The following is a 16336-nucleotide window of genomic DNA, read 5'->3' as shown; positions in this document are numbered from 1 at the left end:
AGTTCAATGGAAAACATTGTTGTATCTCCTGGTGGAAACACACCTCCTTTTGGAACTAAGACCTGTAGACAAGCAGAACTGAAGGTTTCAGGGACATGGCACAAAAATTTTCCTAGTGGAACACTAAAACTAGTAGTGAGTGGTACCAGTTCCATTTCCATTCCTTGATTCCTGGACTCATTAATTCTGGCTATGGGAGTATCAATATCATACAGTAGATGCTCCTCCTGGAGTACACTGCCCCAACCCTGCAAGGTATCGCCACCTAGTTGGCACTGAAATTGAGTCTTCCAAAGGTCATTCCACCATTCTATCAATCCAGCAGCTTCAGGATGATGGGGAACATGGGAAGACCAGAGAATTCCATGAGCATGTGCTCATTCTCACACTTCATTTGCTATGAAGTGGATTCCTGGATCAGAAACAATGCTGTAAAGAATACTATGATGGTGGGAAAGGCATTCTGTAAGTCTATGGATAGATGTTTGGGCAGAATCATTGCATGCAGAGAAGGCAAACCTATATGCAGGGTATATGTCTATTCCAGCTAGGACAAATTGCTGCCCCTCCCATGAGGGAAGTGGTCTTATGTAATCAACATGCCACCAGGTAGAAGGCTAATCAACTTTGGGGATTGGTGCCATATTGGGGGCTGAGTGTGGGTCTCTCCTGCTGGCAGATTGGGTACTCAGCAATGGCTGTAGCCAGGTCAGCCTTGTTGAGTGGAATTCCATTTTGTTGAGCCTATGCATAACCTCCATCCCCATCACCATGACTGCTTTGTTCATGAGCCCATTGGGGTGGCTGGGGAAGAGGCTGACTGGTATTCACAGACAGGTCACCTTATCTGCTGGATTATTAAAACTCTACTTTGCTGAATTCATACTCTAGTGTGCATTCACATAGGACACAAATTTATCTTCCTATTCTTTGTCCACTCAGAAATCTCTGTCCACATACCTTTTCCCCAGATTTTTTTCTCACCAATCTTTCAATCATTCTCCTTCCAAGTCCCTGGCCATTCAGCCAAACCATTAGCGACAGCCCATGAGTCCGTAAACAAATGCACTCCCTGCCAGTTCTCCTTCCAAGCAAAATGAACAGTCCGATGCACTGCTCAAGGTTGCACTCACTGGGAGGATTTTCCCTCACACTGCCTTTCAGAGATATCCCAGAAATGGGCTGTAGTGCTGCAACTGTCCACTTTGTGTGGTAGTGCATATCATGCAGAATCATCTGTAAACCAGAGAAAAGCTTTCTCTTTCTCAATAAACTGACTCTAAGGAACTCCCCAAGATGCCATAGTTTTGGGCTGGGAAAGAGAAGATATTCTAGTTTGTTAGCTGCTGTAATACAATATACCAGAAACGGAATTGTTTTTAAAAAGGAATTTAATAAGGATGCAAGTTAACAGTTTTTAGGCCATGAAAATGTCCCAATTAAAGCAAGCCTATAAAAATGCCCAATCTAAGGCATCCAGAGACAGATACCTTGATTCAAGAAGGCCAATGAAGTTCAGAGTTTCTCTCTCAAGTGGAAAGGCCCATGGTGAACACGGTCAGAGTTTTTCTCTTCCGGAAAGGCACATAGTGAACACAGTGTCATCTGATAGCTTCCACTCCAGCTTCCCACAAGGCATTTTCCTTCTTCATCTCCCAAAATTGCTGGCTGGTTGGCTCTCTGCTTCGTAGTTCTGTGGTGTTCTGAAACTTTCTCCAAAATACATCTTCTTTTATAGGATTCCAGTGAAGCAATCAAGACCCACTTGGAATGGGTGGAGACACATCTCCACCTAATCAAGTTTAATACCCACACTTGATTGAGCCACATCTCCATGGAGATAAACTAATTAAAGTTTCCAACTTACAGTACTGAATAAGGATTAAAAGAAACCATCACTACCACAAGATTGATTAGGATTAAAACATGGCTTTTCTGGGGTACATAACCTCTTCAAACTGGCAAAGAAGGTACTGTGGCAGGAGAGGGGGCCATGGGCATTTTGGCCGCTTCCTCATGTAACTCACTTGTGCCTGCAGGGCCTGCTTGGGTCCTACCTCATATATAAAATTTCCAATTTATGAGAGAGCACTGCAGTGCATTCCCAACTTTATGGTTGGGTTGGTCAGATAATACACAGCTCATGGTAGGCAACTCAGGTCTCATGGTAACTTGGTGGCCCATTGTTAAGTGTTCGGTTTCTACTGAAGCCCAGTAGCAGGCCACAAGCTGTTTCTCAAAAGGACAGTAGTTATCCACAGAGGTTGATAAGGCCTTACTTAAAAAAACCTAAGGGCCTGTGCTGTCATTCTCCTAAAGGGGCCTGCCAAAATCACCAGGCAGCCTCTCTATTTGCCACTGACACTTCCAGTGCAATTGGGTCTGCTGGATCATAGGGTCCAAGTAGCAGAGTTGCTTGTACAGCAGCCTGGACCTGTCTGCTTAAAACTAGCAGATTTTATTTTCACTCAGTAAATGGGCCAGAGTACCACACCCAAATGTGTAATATGATGTTACCACAGTCCAAAGAGACCAACTAGGCAGTATGCAACTATTTTGGTAATAGAAGGGGCCAGATTCAACAGCTTATCCTTCACCTTAGAAGGAATATCTTGAAATGCCCCACATCACTGGACACCTAGAAATTTTACTGAAAAAGAAGTCCCTAGAATTTTTGTTAGATTTGGCTCCCATCCTCTGATAAGCAGATGCCTTACCAGTAAGTCTAGAGTGCTTGCTACTTCTTGCTCACTAGGTCCAATCAACATATTATCAATATAATGGACCAGTATGTTGTTTTGTAGGAGGGAGAAATGATCAAGTCCCTGTGGATAAGATTATGACATAGGGCTGGAGAGTTGATATACCCTTGAGGTAAGACTGTGAAGGTATATTATAGGCATTGCAAACTGAAAGAAAACTGCTTCTGCTGGTCCTTTCCAATAGCTATTGTGAAAAAAGCCTTTGTCAGAGCAATAACTGCATACCAGGTACCAAGGGATGTGTCAATTTGCTCAAGCAATGATACCACATCTGGAACAGCAGCTGCAATTGCAGTCACCACCTGGTTAAATTTATAATAATCCACTGAAATCCTCTAAGACCCATTTGTTTTCTAAACAGGCCAAATAGGAAAATTGAATGGAAGGTGGTGATAATCACCACCCCTGCATCCTTCAAGTCCTTAAGAGTGGCACTAATTTCTGCAATTCCTCCAGTAATCCAGTATTTCTTCTGATTTACTATTTTGTTAGGTAGATATAGTTCTAGTGGCTTCCACTTGGTCTTTCCTACCATAATGGCCCTCATTCTACATGTCAAAGAACCAATGTGGGGATTTTGCCAGTTGCTCAGTATGTCTATTTCAATTACACATTCTGAAACTTGGGAAACAACTTACAGAATGGCTTCAGAGACTCAGTGGACCCACTGTGAAATGGAACTGATCTAAAACCCATTGACCACCTGACCTCTATAAGCCCCCACTCTGACTTGTAGACCAGAGTGATATTTTGGGTCTCCTGGATTAATGTCTCTTCTGAGTCACTTTCTTTACCCCAAAGCACAGTTACTCTGGTAAGAGGCTATAGGTCTCCTTGGGGAAGGCTGGGAGGAAGATTGACAGTACAAATTTGTGACAATGTAACAGGGTCCTTCCCCAAAGGGATCTGGCCTTCCCCTCATTCAAAGGGCACTGGGTCTGTAAATTGCCTCAAGTTTGCAAATTAACGCCCCTTGTCTCTCTGTTTTTGTAATTCAAATTAGACTTCTGTTCAATTGACCTAGAACTCTTCTGCTTACACAGCTCAAACAAGAACTTAGTAGCCAACACCATAGGTGTTTTCAAGTGAGAGTATTTTGACTACTGTTTTGAGTCTGCTGTCCATTATGATAACCACACACCCCTTGCCTTGGTGATTAAGTGCCACCACATGGCTTCTGCCAACTTAAGATCCTATTATCCTCATTGTGTTTAAGGATTCCAGCTCAGTGACAGGAGTTCCCTCTGTAATATCTGACCCAAAGAGAAGTACATCTACAGAGTTCTTCAGGGAAGATGGAGTCTAGTCTCATAAATTTATTCCTCAGAGTTCTGGTCAAATATCTGTATTCTGGACTCCCTGGGGTGTGTGAGCAGGTCTCCCATGATAAATCCGTGCTAACATTCCACTATCTCTAAGCCTTTGGATCCCCTCATCTACATTATACCAGGGCAATTCTAGCATTTAAAACTCAGTTAATGTCAGCCGCCTTTTGATCCATGTTTCAGCCAACCACCCGAACAAACCATTAATACCATTTCTAATCCCTGAGCTACAACACTACATACAGAATCTCTGCTTAGTGTGCCCATATCAATAAACTCAGCCTAATCCAGCTTTATATTCCTTCCACCATTAACCCACCCCTTAATAGGATTTCCCACACATAGCCCCCTGATTTCTGTCTATATAAATTGGAAAACCCATGCAGCTCTTTTGGATTGTAGCATACTTCCTCATAGGTCACACTTTGTGCCTCATCTTTTTGGGCCTGTTGGGATTTAATTTAATTATATGCCTGGAAGTAAAGAAGGATAGTGAGGGTGGGTCATGAAAAGAATTAGAAGTGTCTTTTAAGCCAAATACCTCATGGTATTTTCTTGCAGTTTCACCTGGTAAAACAGGATTAATCTCTCCAGGCAGATGTGAGGGCTGCTTCCCAAAGGGAGGTGGTTGCAAGTCTAGCAGGTACTGAATGGTTAATCTCTTCAAGTAGAGGTTGGACAGTAGACCCATCAGGGTGGAATGAAGGCTGGACAGCTGTTTCCTTAAAGCAGGATAGGCATAGTAGTGTAACTGTCTCCTCAGGACAGGCTGGAGTTTGTGTGGCTGCTACTTCAGGGCAGCAGGTTTATCTAGCAAAGACTCAGAAGAATTCAGGGTTTCAATGACCCCACTGAATCCATCATTCCAATTTTCAAAATCTCATTATCAATCCATCATCCCAATTTTCGGGATCTCACTCTTTTCTGATCAATGCCCTTACTTTGACAGAAGACATCTTGCAAGGTTGAAATTTCAATCTATGTTGTAAATCTGCAACTCAACAATAAGACTCTGGATCTGGTTTTCAGATATCTCAAGTATGTGGCCACAGGAAATAAAATTTTTCTTCAGGGCACACAGAAACTTTTACATCTTTCATAGAGTGCTTAAGCTGAAAATTTGAAGCCTTCATCTCATCCCTTTCTTTTATTACTGTATTCAGTGTATCTAGGAACAGCCAGCCAACAGCATTATACTTTTAATTCCACAAAAATTGTTAAAGTATCAAAAACACTCACCAGAGCCTTGCTTATACAAGCATACAATTAGCAAAATCACATTGTGATATTTTGCATATCTCTATTACCAATTCATGCCATAGACTGTTAATATCATCTTGATTATTAGAAATAGAGTGATTAGTGCCTTTGAATCTAATCAGAATAGAAAACCAATTGTAAAAGTCCATTATTAAGATTTGATAAAGAAACACCCTACTTCTGGTACCAAGATAAATTAGTCATGGTTCTCAGGGAAACAGAACCTACTGGAAATATCTGTGAATATGAGATTTATAAAAGTGTCTTATGCAACTGTGGAGATGCAAGAGGGTAAAATCTGAGGGCAGGTTGTGATCTGGCAGCTCCAATGAAAGTCCTTGACAAATCCCCCAGGAGAAGCTGGCTGGTTGAAGTGGAGGGAGAGATTCTCTCTTCTGATTCTCCTTAAGAGACTTCAGGTGGTTAGATTAAGCATCATTCACTGTAGAAGACACTCCCCTTAACTGACTACAGATGTAACCATAGATGCAACCAACCTGATGATGATTTGAGTCCATGAAATGTCCTCAAAGCAACAGATAGCCCAGTACTTTCTTGACCAGACAGCCAGGCACTATTACCTGGCCAAGTTGGCATATGAACCTAAACATCACACCTACTCCCAACCAATCCCTTGATAACATATATTCCATATACTGACTCTATAAGTTTGCTTATTCTAATTGCTTCCAAATCAGTGACCCCATACAATTTTTTCCATTTGTGTCTGGCTTATTTCACTCAACATGTTGTCTTCAAGGTTCATCCACATCGTCACATGTATTGGGACTTCATTCCTTTTTATGGCTGAATAATATTCCATTGTGTATATATATATACCACATTTATTTATTCATTAATTGGCTGATGGATGGTATAATTGCACCCATCTTTTGGCAATCGTAAATAATACCACAATAATCACTGATGTACAAAAATATGTTGGAGTACTTGTTTTCAATTCTTTTGTTGTGTATTGAATAGTGGGATGTAATTTTTTAATTTTTTAAAACTTTTTTATTGTATAGTATAGCATATATACAAAGCAAAGAAATAGACAAGCAATTGTTTTCAAAGCACTCTTCAACAATAGTTACAGGACAGATCCCAGAGTTTGTCATGTGTTATCATATGAGCCTCTCAGATTTTTCCTTCTAGCTGCTCCAGAATATAGAAGGCTAGAATGTGTAAATATTTTTTTATCACCTCAACTGACTTTTTTTCTTTCTTTTCTGTGAAAAATAACATATATACAAAAAAAGCAATAAATTTCAACACACAGCACAACCTTTAGTTGTAGAACAGATTTCAGAGTTTGAATGGGTAACAATTCCACAATTTTAGGTTTTTACTTCTAGCTGCTCTAAGATACTGGAGACTAAAAGAGATATCAATTTAATGATTCAGCAATCATATTCATTTGTGAAATCCTATCTTCTCTGTATAACTCCATCATCAAATTTGATCTTTCTATCCTTCTCTATAGGAGTGTTTGGGCTATGGCCATTCTAACTTTTTCATGTTGGAAGGATCTGTCACTAATATGGGGTAGGAAGATGGAACTATCTGATGTTCTGAAGAGGGTGGGCTAGATTTTAGGACTTATTTGGACCAGGGACCCATCTGAAGGTTGTAGGATTCTGGAAAGTTACTCTAGTGCATGGAACACCTGTGGAATCTTATATATTGCTCTAGGTGTTCTTTAAGAATAGTTGGAATGGTCCTAGTTGGAGTTTGGAAGGTTATGATAGGTAGCAATGTCTAACGGAAGCTTGCATAAGAGCAACCTCCAGAGTAGCCTCTCAATTCTTTTTGAACTCTGTCTGCCACTGAGACTTTATTAGTTACACTTCTTTTCACCCTTAGTGGGATACCATTTTGCTCTTTAGATTTTGTTCTCTCACTTACATTAATGCCTTCTTAAATATTTATTTAACTTTTTGTATTCTACCATGTTGAGTGCTTTCTTTTTCTATCTGGATATATTTTCACCTATTTATCTTTTGGTCAACATGGAGTTAAAACTTAACATCCTAAATATATAGCAATCATATTTGATTTGATATCAACTTAACTTCAATAGTATGTACACTTTTCTTATTCCCCTTTGTCCCCCATCTTTTATTTTGTTCTTGTTACCACTTGAATCTCTGTACATTGTGTATTTAAAAGCACAGGTCTATACTAATTTTTATGTACTTGCATTTTAGCACCTTAAGAAGAAGTGGAGTTGCATACCAAACAACACATGACAATAATACTTTTATTTATAATTACCCAAATGATTACCTTTATTGCAAGTCTTTATTTCTTTATGCCACTTTGAATCACTTCCTAGTTCCCTCTCCTTTCACTCTGAAGAATTCCCTTTTAGCATTGCTTGTATAGAAGTTATAGTGGTGATGAACTCCCTCAGCTTTTGTTTATGAGAATTTCTTAATCTCTCCATCATTTTTTGAAAAACAGTCTTGCCAGAAATACAATTATTGACTAGAAAGCATTTTCTTTCAGCACTTTAAGCATTTCAACCCATTGCCATCTTGCTTTCAAGGTTTTTGATGAGAATTTGGCACTCAATCTAATTGGTCTCTCGTATGTAATTTGTTACATTTCTCTTACAGCTTTCAGAGCTCTCTCCTTGTCCTTTGTATGGATAATGTGATCAGTATATGATGGGGTGTATTTCTCTTCATGTCTATCGCTGTTTGGTGTTCTCTGAGCTCCATGGATCTGCATATTTACATATTTTGCTAAGTTTGGGAAATTCTCTGTCATTATTTCTTTGAATATTCTTTCTCCTCTTTTCTCTCTTTCTTCTCCTTTTTGGTTCACATAATGCATATATAGATGTGCTTGATGGTGCCCCAGCAGTTTATCAGGCTATTTTGGCTTTTTAAATTCTTTTTTCTTTCTGTTCCTCCACCTGATGCATTTCAAGTGTTTTGTATTTCAGCTCATTGATTTTTTTTCTGCCATTTCCTATGTGACCTTGAAACCCTCATAGGGATTTTTCATTTCAGTTGCAGCGGTATTCAACTTGTGGTTCCTTTTTTAAAATTTCTATCTCTTTACTAAGATTCTCATATTATTATTTTTTGTTTGTGTTTTTTTTGAGAGGAGAGCATGAATGCAGTCCCCCACTACCACAAATTATGCAGTCGAGTTTCCCACATTTGGGGAAATCGCAGGGGTCAACACATCCGGAGTGTAATAGATAAGCCTCACCCTGGGAAAACCACCTACGTGATCATGGTATCTCCCCTGCCAGGTAAGTATTCTCATATTATTATTAATTATTTTCCTGCTATCCTTTAGTTCTCTTACTGTACTTTCCTTCATTTCTGTATTAGTTTGTTAAGCTGCTGGAATGCAATATGCCAGAAATTGGATGGCTTTTAAACAGGGAAATTAATAAGTTGCACGTTTACAATTCTAAAGCCAAAAAATGTCCAAATTAAGAAATAAACAAGAAGTTACCTTTCCTCAAGAAATGCTGATGCTGTCCAGAACACCACTGTCATCTGGGAAAGCATGTGACTGGCATCTGCTGCTACCTTGCTCCTGGGCTCCATTGCTTTCAGCCTCTGTTTTCCATGAGGGTTCCTCACTTGGAATCTGTGGGATTTCACTCAGCTGTTCCAGGGCAAAAATGAGTTTCAACTCTTAGCTTAGGATCTGCTAGGGCCAGAGATTTCTTCTTTTCAGGTTCTGCTATTTCTGTGTGCCCTTGCTTAGTATCCAGGCTATTTCTGTCTTGATCTCCAAACATCTACATTGGCTCTGCCTGTTACTCTCTCCAAAATGTTTCCTCTTTTAAAGGACTCCAGTAAACTAATCAAGACCCATCTGGAATGAGTGGAGTCACATCTCTATCTAATCAAAAGTAACATCCACAATTGTGCACATCACATCTCCATGGCGATAATCTAATCAAAAGTTTTCACCCAGCAGTGTTGAATCAAGATTAAAAGAAATGACTGACCCCACAAGATTGAATCAGGATTAAAAAATGGCTTTTCTGGGTACGTAATAGATTCAAACTGGCACAATCTCCTTAAGCACTTCAAGAATTTTTTAAGGTTTTATTTGGTACATACAAATTCTTTTCTTCTTTGTTCTTGTCTTCTGGATTTTTATGCTCTTCTTTTAGATGAGGCATCATTTCCTATTTCTTTCTTTCTTAGCCTTATACTCTTTTTTTTGCAACCTATATCTTTTAATATTTATGTCAACTCTGGATTTATTCCCTGAAGTGACTATTTTTTGGTTTTGTCACCAACTGGTGAGAGATGGAGATTTTCTTGAGCTTCAAACTTTCTATCAGGATAGTGTGTCCAAGGCAAATACAGTGTGCAGCATTTTCCCTGTGTTCTGGTGCCTCTGTCCTGTCCTGGACTTTTTTTTTTTGTTAATAGCTTCAGAGTTCCACTATTTCCAGGAGTTTCATTGTTCCCTCTGTTTCACAGGCATCTGAGCTTTCTCTTCTGGGTATTTGAAGTCAGCAGGCGTTTATCCAAGTCTGTCTGCCCCTCTAGTTTCTTAGACTCCTTTAACTGTCTCAAGCTGCTTTTTCCTGGAGGGCCAATTCTGAGAGGAGGGGCACACCAGAGAGGGCTTTCCCAAATCAGTCTTTCTCAGATAAAACCAGTACCAGGAACCCATGAAGGAGTCACAGACAAGCTCCTATATGCCCTCAACAAGGGATCAGAATGGGAACCAAGAGCTTTTCTGATGGCTCCCCAAGGCTGAGCTTTCCTGGCCTGCCCAACGAATGCAGCTCTTCAGCTAACTGCACTTCTCAGCCCTGAGGAAGTGCAGCATCCTTAGGTCTCAACTGCTGCACACCCTTTCCAGGCCAGGATGAAACAATGGCTACTGCTGCCTTTGTCTCAGTAGATTGAACCATTGGCCATCCTCAGAGCTGAATAGTAATCCAAATTTGCTAATCAAAAGCCATGATCAGTGCTCAGCCTTGCCCACCCATGGTCATGGGGAAGAGAATTTTTATTTCCCTTTCTGTCACCAGTGAGCTAGCCAAGGATGGGACCTCATAGCAGCCTGCTGCCAGAGTGGGGACTGGGAACCAATAGTAGCCATGTGGATAGAGCAATTTACAGTTCTTTACTGCATTTTATCAGCCTCTTCCTCTCATGTTTCCCTGGGTGCTTTACAATCTTCTTCTGTCCTCTGGAATTTCAAAGTAGTTGTTTCAGACAGTTCCCACCTGTTCTGGTAGAAGCAGAGTCCTGAATCTGCCTTCTCTGCCATCTCCCCACAATTCTACTAGGTCATCTTCTTTTGGCTTTAAATAGCTAAAAACATGTAAGGATATGAAAGAATTTTGGGAAAGTGAATCCTTTTTGGGTTCTAAACATAATGTTAGTAAAACTTTCATAGCATTTTTACATGTACATGAGTGCCTATAAATGCATACTGTAGTTCTCCTTACCAGGCCCAACTACAAAGAACACTAAAAATAAGGCCAGGGATCTGATTAACCTATGGACAAATGCTTGAGGTAGGTAGTTCCTGTTTTCTTTTGTTTGGTTTTTGCAAAAAAATAAATATTTGTTTTAACAATGGTAGATTAAAAATATAAATGTTCAATTATTTTATAATGTCACTACTTTCCATTCATTTGGCATCTTCTTAAACATACAAGGTTCAACCTACTGTATCACTCCTCACTACATTTCTCATATTGATATCAACCTTCTCAAGCACAGACTTGCATAGGGTGATTAGCAGAATTTACATGGCTATAAGTCTTTAATCTGCCCTATTGAAGGTAAACTAATTCTGCCAGTTTCCCCCAAATATCTACATTTATGTTCCCTTTCTTCCTTAATTTAAAGTCTAATAATATTACATATGTGGAGATAATAACAACCTATCTCATTATGTTGTTGTGAGGACTAAAGTGGATAACAGAATATGAAATATTTGGCACAGTGTCTGACACATAGTAGTTCCCTGTCCACTATGTCTATGCAGTATTATGTTATGCCTGTGATGACCATATAACTTGTCATTTCCATTATGGTTCCCATGATGTTGAGTTTAATGTGTGGACTTAGCTATGCTATAGTACCCAGTTATTTAATCAATCACTATTCTAGGTGTTGCTGTGAAGGCATTTTATAGATGTGGTTAACGTCTACAATCAGTTGACTCTAAGTAAAGGAGATTACCCTCAATAATGTGAGTAGACCTCATCCAACCAGTTGCAGGCCTTAAAAACAAAACTTGAAGTTTCCTGAAGAACAATAAATTCTTTCTCAAGACTACAACATCAACTCTTCTTCAAGTTTACAGCTTGCCAGTCTGCCCTACAAATTTCATCAGCATAAATACTCACATGAGCCAACTTTTTAATACTAAAATAAAATAAAATAAAAAGCTTTTGGTTCTTTTACTTTGTAAAATCCTGACTGATACAGTAACATTATCAGATATGTTGTTCCCTTAACCTCATGAAATATATTTCAACAGATCATAATCTTCAAAGTGGTATTCAGAATACAGAGTAGGTATTCATATGACATATACCCCTTAACCAACAATAATAGTTACTAGATTATTAGTACCATTCAGGTGCTCTTCATATACTATCTCATTTAATTCTCCCAACATACCTTTAAGATCAATTGTATCACTGCCATTTAATAGATGAAGAAATTATTAAATCAATGACTAGGCCAAGGTTTCGCAGCTGGTAAGCAATATAACCAGGTCTCCTGACTCTCTGCCTGCTGCCTTTTCCACTATCATGGAATCTCATGGTCCTTACTAATCTACACACATGAAAACACAGACTTTGTAAGTAGTACTAGAAATGTGTTTGGTTGTTAGACTGGCAAGGTTTATGTTAGAATCATTATCACATGATAAACACATTGTATGCCTCAGTTTTCTTCTGTCTAAATTAGGATTGATTCATCATACATGGTGGTGAGGAATGACTAGGAAAATGATTATAAAGATTTTCCATATTTGAAGTGTAAATCCTCAGAAACATAAATACAGATACAGACTCAAGTTCAAGAGTACTTGGTCTCATACTTTGAAGGGATTGACATGTAAAAGCTTGATGTTGAAAATGGTTCAGATATAATCAATTGCTGAAGTTATTCTGTCAGGTAAAATACAGAAGGGCAGACATTCTCAGGAAAGGTTAAGGTTTCCTTGGCAACTATCAAATGCATTGTTAATATCACCTAGGAAGTTTTTGGTCAATAATAACCAAAGTGTTATAAAACAATATTTAAACCATCTTTTGAGTTAATTCCTTTCTCCTTTCAAAATTATTTTTCCTCAAATTTGCATTAATTGCTTAATTAATGGTTATTTGGTGAAGGTTACTGAACATTCTGTTGAAGAAAAGGTTTTGACTCTATCTAACAGAATTCAAGATGTCAATGAACAGGGAGCTGTTTCAAAAAGACTTGAGCAAAAATGTAGAGGAGTCATCCTATGAAATATTCACCCAAAGTTACAATTACAAGTATTTATCTAAAATTGCTTCTAAGGTCTTTTATAGGACCTTCATATTTGCAAACTTCTTAGTAATTCCTTTGTATTATTCTTTCACATATCAGTTCAACTAAGACCTTCAGTAACTATCCTATTCTATGGATGTTAAAATTGAAGCCAATTATAGAAGCCAAATTATTTTACCATTCATTAACAGGTAATCATTAACAGGCATTGATGGAATCAGAATAGTTGAAATGGTTATTTATATCATCAGAATTACTATGTCATATTATTGGCAATCTTGATAGGTTTCATTTACTCCAAGAACATTATGCTAGATGAATGAAGTCAAAAAAGCATCTATGCAGACAAAAACCATTTTAGGATATGTAGACATACTCTGATGTTAAAATAATTCATAGCAGCTTCATTCATTTTTTGCTTCAAATGAAGTCTGGTGTTCGTGGAGCCTGATCTCAACTCTACCAGGAACATGCAGTTATTTTAAATTACATCTTTCAAGAGACATACTTTATCCCAGACATTTTTGGTGGCAGTGTGGTTATTCTTACTAAACAGAATAATTGTTGACTTGAGTTGTAATATAATAAACTGTTATAGAAATATTGCCAAGAACATTTTATTGATTTTTTAAACTCTCTAGTACAAAGGTAATTATCTTAGAAAGGTAATTGAGAAACAACTTCAATAATGTTGTCCCAGACCTGTATCTGTGTCTTAGTGATGGAAACCATAATACAGTATAAAGAAAAACAGGAAGATAGGCAGAAATAGACCTATAAGTGAATTATGGAGTTAATTATGACTAGTCTCAAGACAGATATTGTATCACTTCCAAGTGGTCTTACCTCCATCCCTTTTTCTTTGCCTTAAAATTCAACATGAGCATACCTACATGCTCCCTGGACTGGGCATTTCCTTATTTTCTAAAAGCAAACTTTCCTCCATCAACTTCTATGCCTGGAATCAGCCTCTGTGATACTGTAAGCATTTTTTTTTTAATTTTTAAAAAATATTGTGGACACATTCCAAGATGGCGGCTTAGTGAGGTGTGGAATTTAGTTCATCATCCAGAGCAGCTAGTAAATACCCAGGAACAGTACAGAACAACTGCTGGAGCCACATCAGTCAATGTACACAGAGCATACACCAGTCTAGACCAGCTGTGACCCCACTCAGAACTGTGAGTCCCCCAAGCTGAGGAAGCCAGCACCCCTCCCCCACAGGCTGGTTCCCAGAGGGGAAAGGAAAGAGATTTTACTAGCAGCAAGGGGCTGAGCTCAATCAAGCTCAATTTGTGGAATTAATTTAAAAAGTATGACTACTAAAAATAGGCACCCAGCTCAGATAAACCTCCAATAAAAGCTAAAGTTACTAGTTTTTGCCCTGGCACAGAAGAGGCAGGGCTAATAGGAAAAAAAATAATAAAACAGGTTTTTTGATCAAACAGCACAAAATACTTGAAAGGGTCTAGACCCTAAAAAAAAAAAAAAAAATAGAGGGGGCAAATAGGACCTGGAGATACATAGCACAACATACCAACTTAATCTCTTGATTAAGAAACCTGAGGAACAGGGGTCCTGTTCTGAAAATGATTTTTTTTTTGCTTTGTTTCTACTGCTTAACCACTTATTAGATATACAACTGCAAGGCTTCTCAGACTCCAACTGCCCCAGGAAAAGATGGAATTAAGCTTGTTTGAGAGACAAAGATGGTGGTCAGGTGAAAGGAGTTAATTCCCTGGATGCTGTGCTTTTCCCATGGGAGGGGTGAGGCCCAGCTCAGGTGACATTCACTGTCAAGGAATTCAGACTCCAAGGACTGGAAAACTGAAACAAATAAAGCAAACCTACAACCTCACCTCTGTCCGAACCACACCCCCAGCAGGGAGATTCTGCTGAAGTTAAAGGTAATGCATTACTTTACGCTGGTGAGACCCAGAGGTAGACAAGCTCCACGTACTGGTCAGGACAGGAAAAACACAGTCTAGAGGTTACGTAGGAAATTCTGTCAACCTTCTGGGTCTCACCCTCAGGGAAAACTGATGCAGGTGACTCTTTCCTCCTGAGAGGAGGCCAGTCTTGTCTTGGAAAAATCTGACTGGGGTCTATAATATCTAAGTAGACCCTCCTAAGGAAAAAACAAGGCTCCATGCAGTCAGGGCAAGAAATAAGAAAAAAGAACTGAAAATTTCTGTTCCATTAAACAAAACCTATACTAGAGGTCTAGAATAAGCTGAACTGAATGTCAAAGAACAGACAGAGAACAAAGCCATCAAGACTGAAAATCCTAAGTAAAAGAGTGAGAACAATCTCCAGAATAAACAAATTAAGGAAATTAAATGCCTAGATGCCAACAAAAAATAACAAGTCATACTAGGAAAATTAAAGATATGGCCCAGTCAAAGGAACAAACCAAAAATTCAAATGAGATACAGGAATTGAAACAAAGTTCAGAATGTTCGAACAGACATAGAAAATCTCATAAAAAACCAAATCAATGAATTGAGGAAAGATATAAAGAAGGCAATGGGCGAACAAACAGAGGAAATCAAAAGTCTGAAAAAACAAATCACAGAACTTATGGGAACGAAAGGCACAGTAGAAGAGATGAAAAAACAATAGAAACTTACAAAGTTAAATTCTAGGAGACAGAAGAAAGGATTAGTGAAGTGGAGGGGATGGGACATCTGAAGTCTGACAAGCAAAAGAAAATATAGGGTAAAGAATGGAAAAATATGAGCAGGGATGCAGGGAATTGAATGACAACATGAAGTTCATGAATATATGTGTTGTGGGTGTCACAGAAGGAGAAGAGAAGGAAAAAGGAGAAGAAAGACTAATGGAGGAAATTATTATTGAAAATTTCCAACTCTTATGAAAGTCTTGAAATTACAGATCCAAGAACTGCAGCATACCCCAAACAGAATAGATCCAAATAGACATGCTACAAGACACTTACCAGAATGTCAGATGTCAAAGAGAAAGAGAATTTTCAAAGCAGCAAGAGAAAAGCAATCCATCACATATAAGGGAAGCCCAATAAGGCTATGTGAAGGTTTCTCAGCAGAAACTGTGGAGACAAGAAGACAGTGGTATGATATATTTAAGATACTGAAAGAGAAAAACTGCCAACCAATAATTCTATATCCAGCAAAATTGTCCTTCAAAAATGATGGGTAAATTAAAGCATTTTCAGACAAAAAAAAAAATCACCGAGCAAATTTGTGACCAAGAGACCAGATCTGCAAGAAATACTAAAGGGAGCACTGGAGACAGATAGGAAAAGACAGGAGAGAGAGGTGTGGAGCAGAGTATAGAAATGAACATATGATATATGTATTAGCTAGGGTTCTCTAGAGAAACAGAATCAGCAGGAAATATACATAGATACAAAATTTATAAAAGTGTCTCACATAACCATGGAAACATACAGTCCAAAATCCATAGGGCAGGCTGTGAAACTGATGACTCCAATGGAGGGTCTGGATGA

General features: G+C 38.6%; 1 non-coding gene across 1 annotated transcript; it reads right to left on the bottom strand.

Annotated features, from left to right (window-relative positions):
- Positions 1–8459: 8459 nt before the first annotated feature.
- On the bottom strand, positions 8460–8623 carry LOC143672404 (U1 spliceosomal RNA). The gene has a single exon (XR_013169853.1). It is a non-coding gene; the product is annotated as a U1 spliceosomal RNA (small nuclear RNA).
- Positions 8624–16336: the final 7713 nt, after the last annotated feature.

The sequence above is a fragment of the Tamandua tetradactyla genome, chromosome X (assembly GCF_023851605.1).
Source record: "Tamandua tetradactyla isolate mTamTet1 chromosome X, mTamTet1.pri, whole genome shotgun sequence".
NCBI lineage: Eukaryota > Metazoa > Chordata > Mammalia > Pilosa > Myrmecophagidae > Tamandua > Tamandua tetradactyla.
Note: the sequence above shows the minus strand (reverse complement) of the source record. Positions and strands in the feature narration are given on the sequence as shown.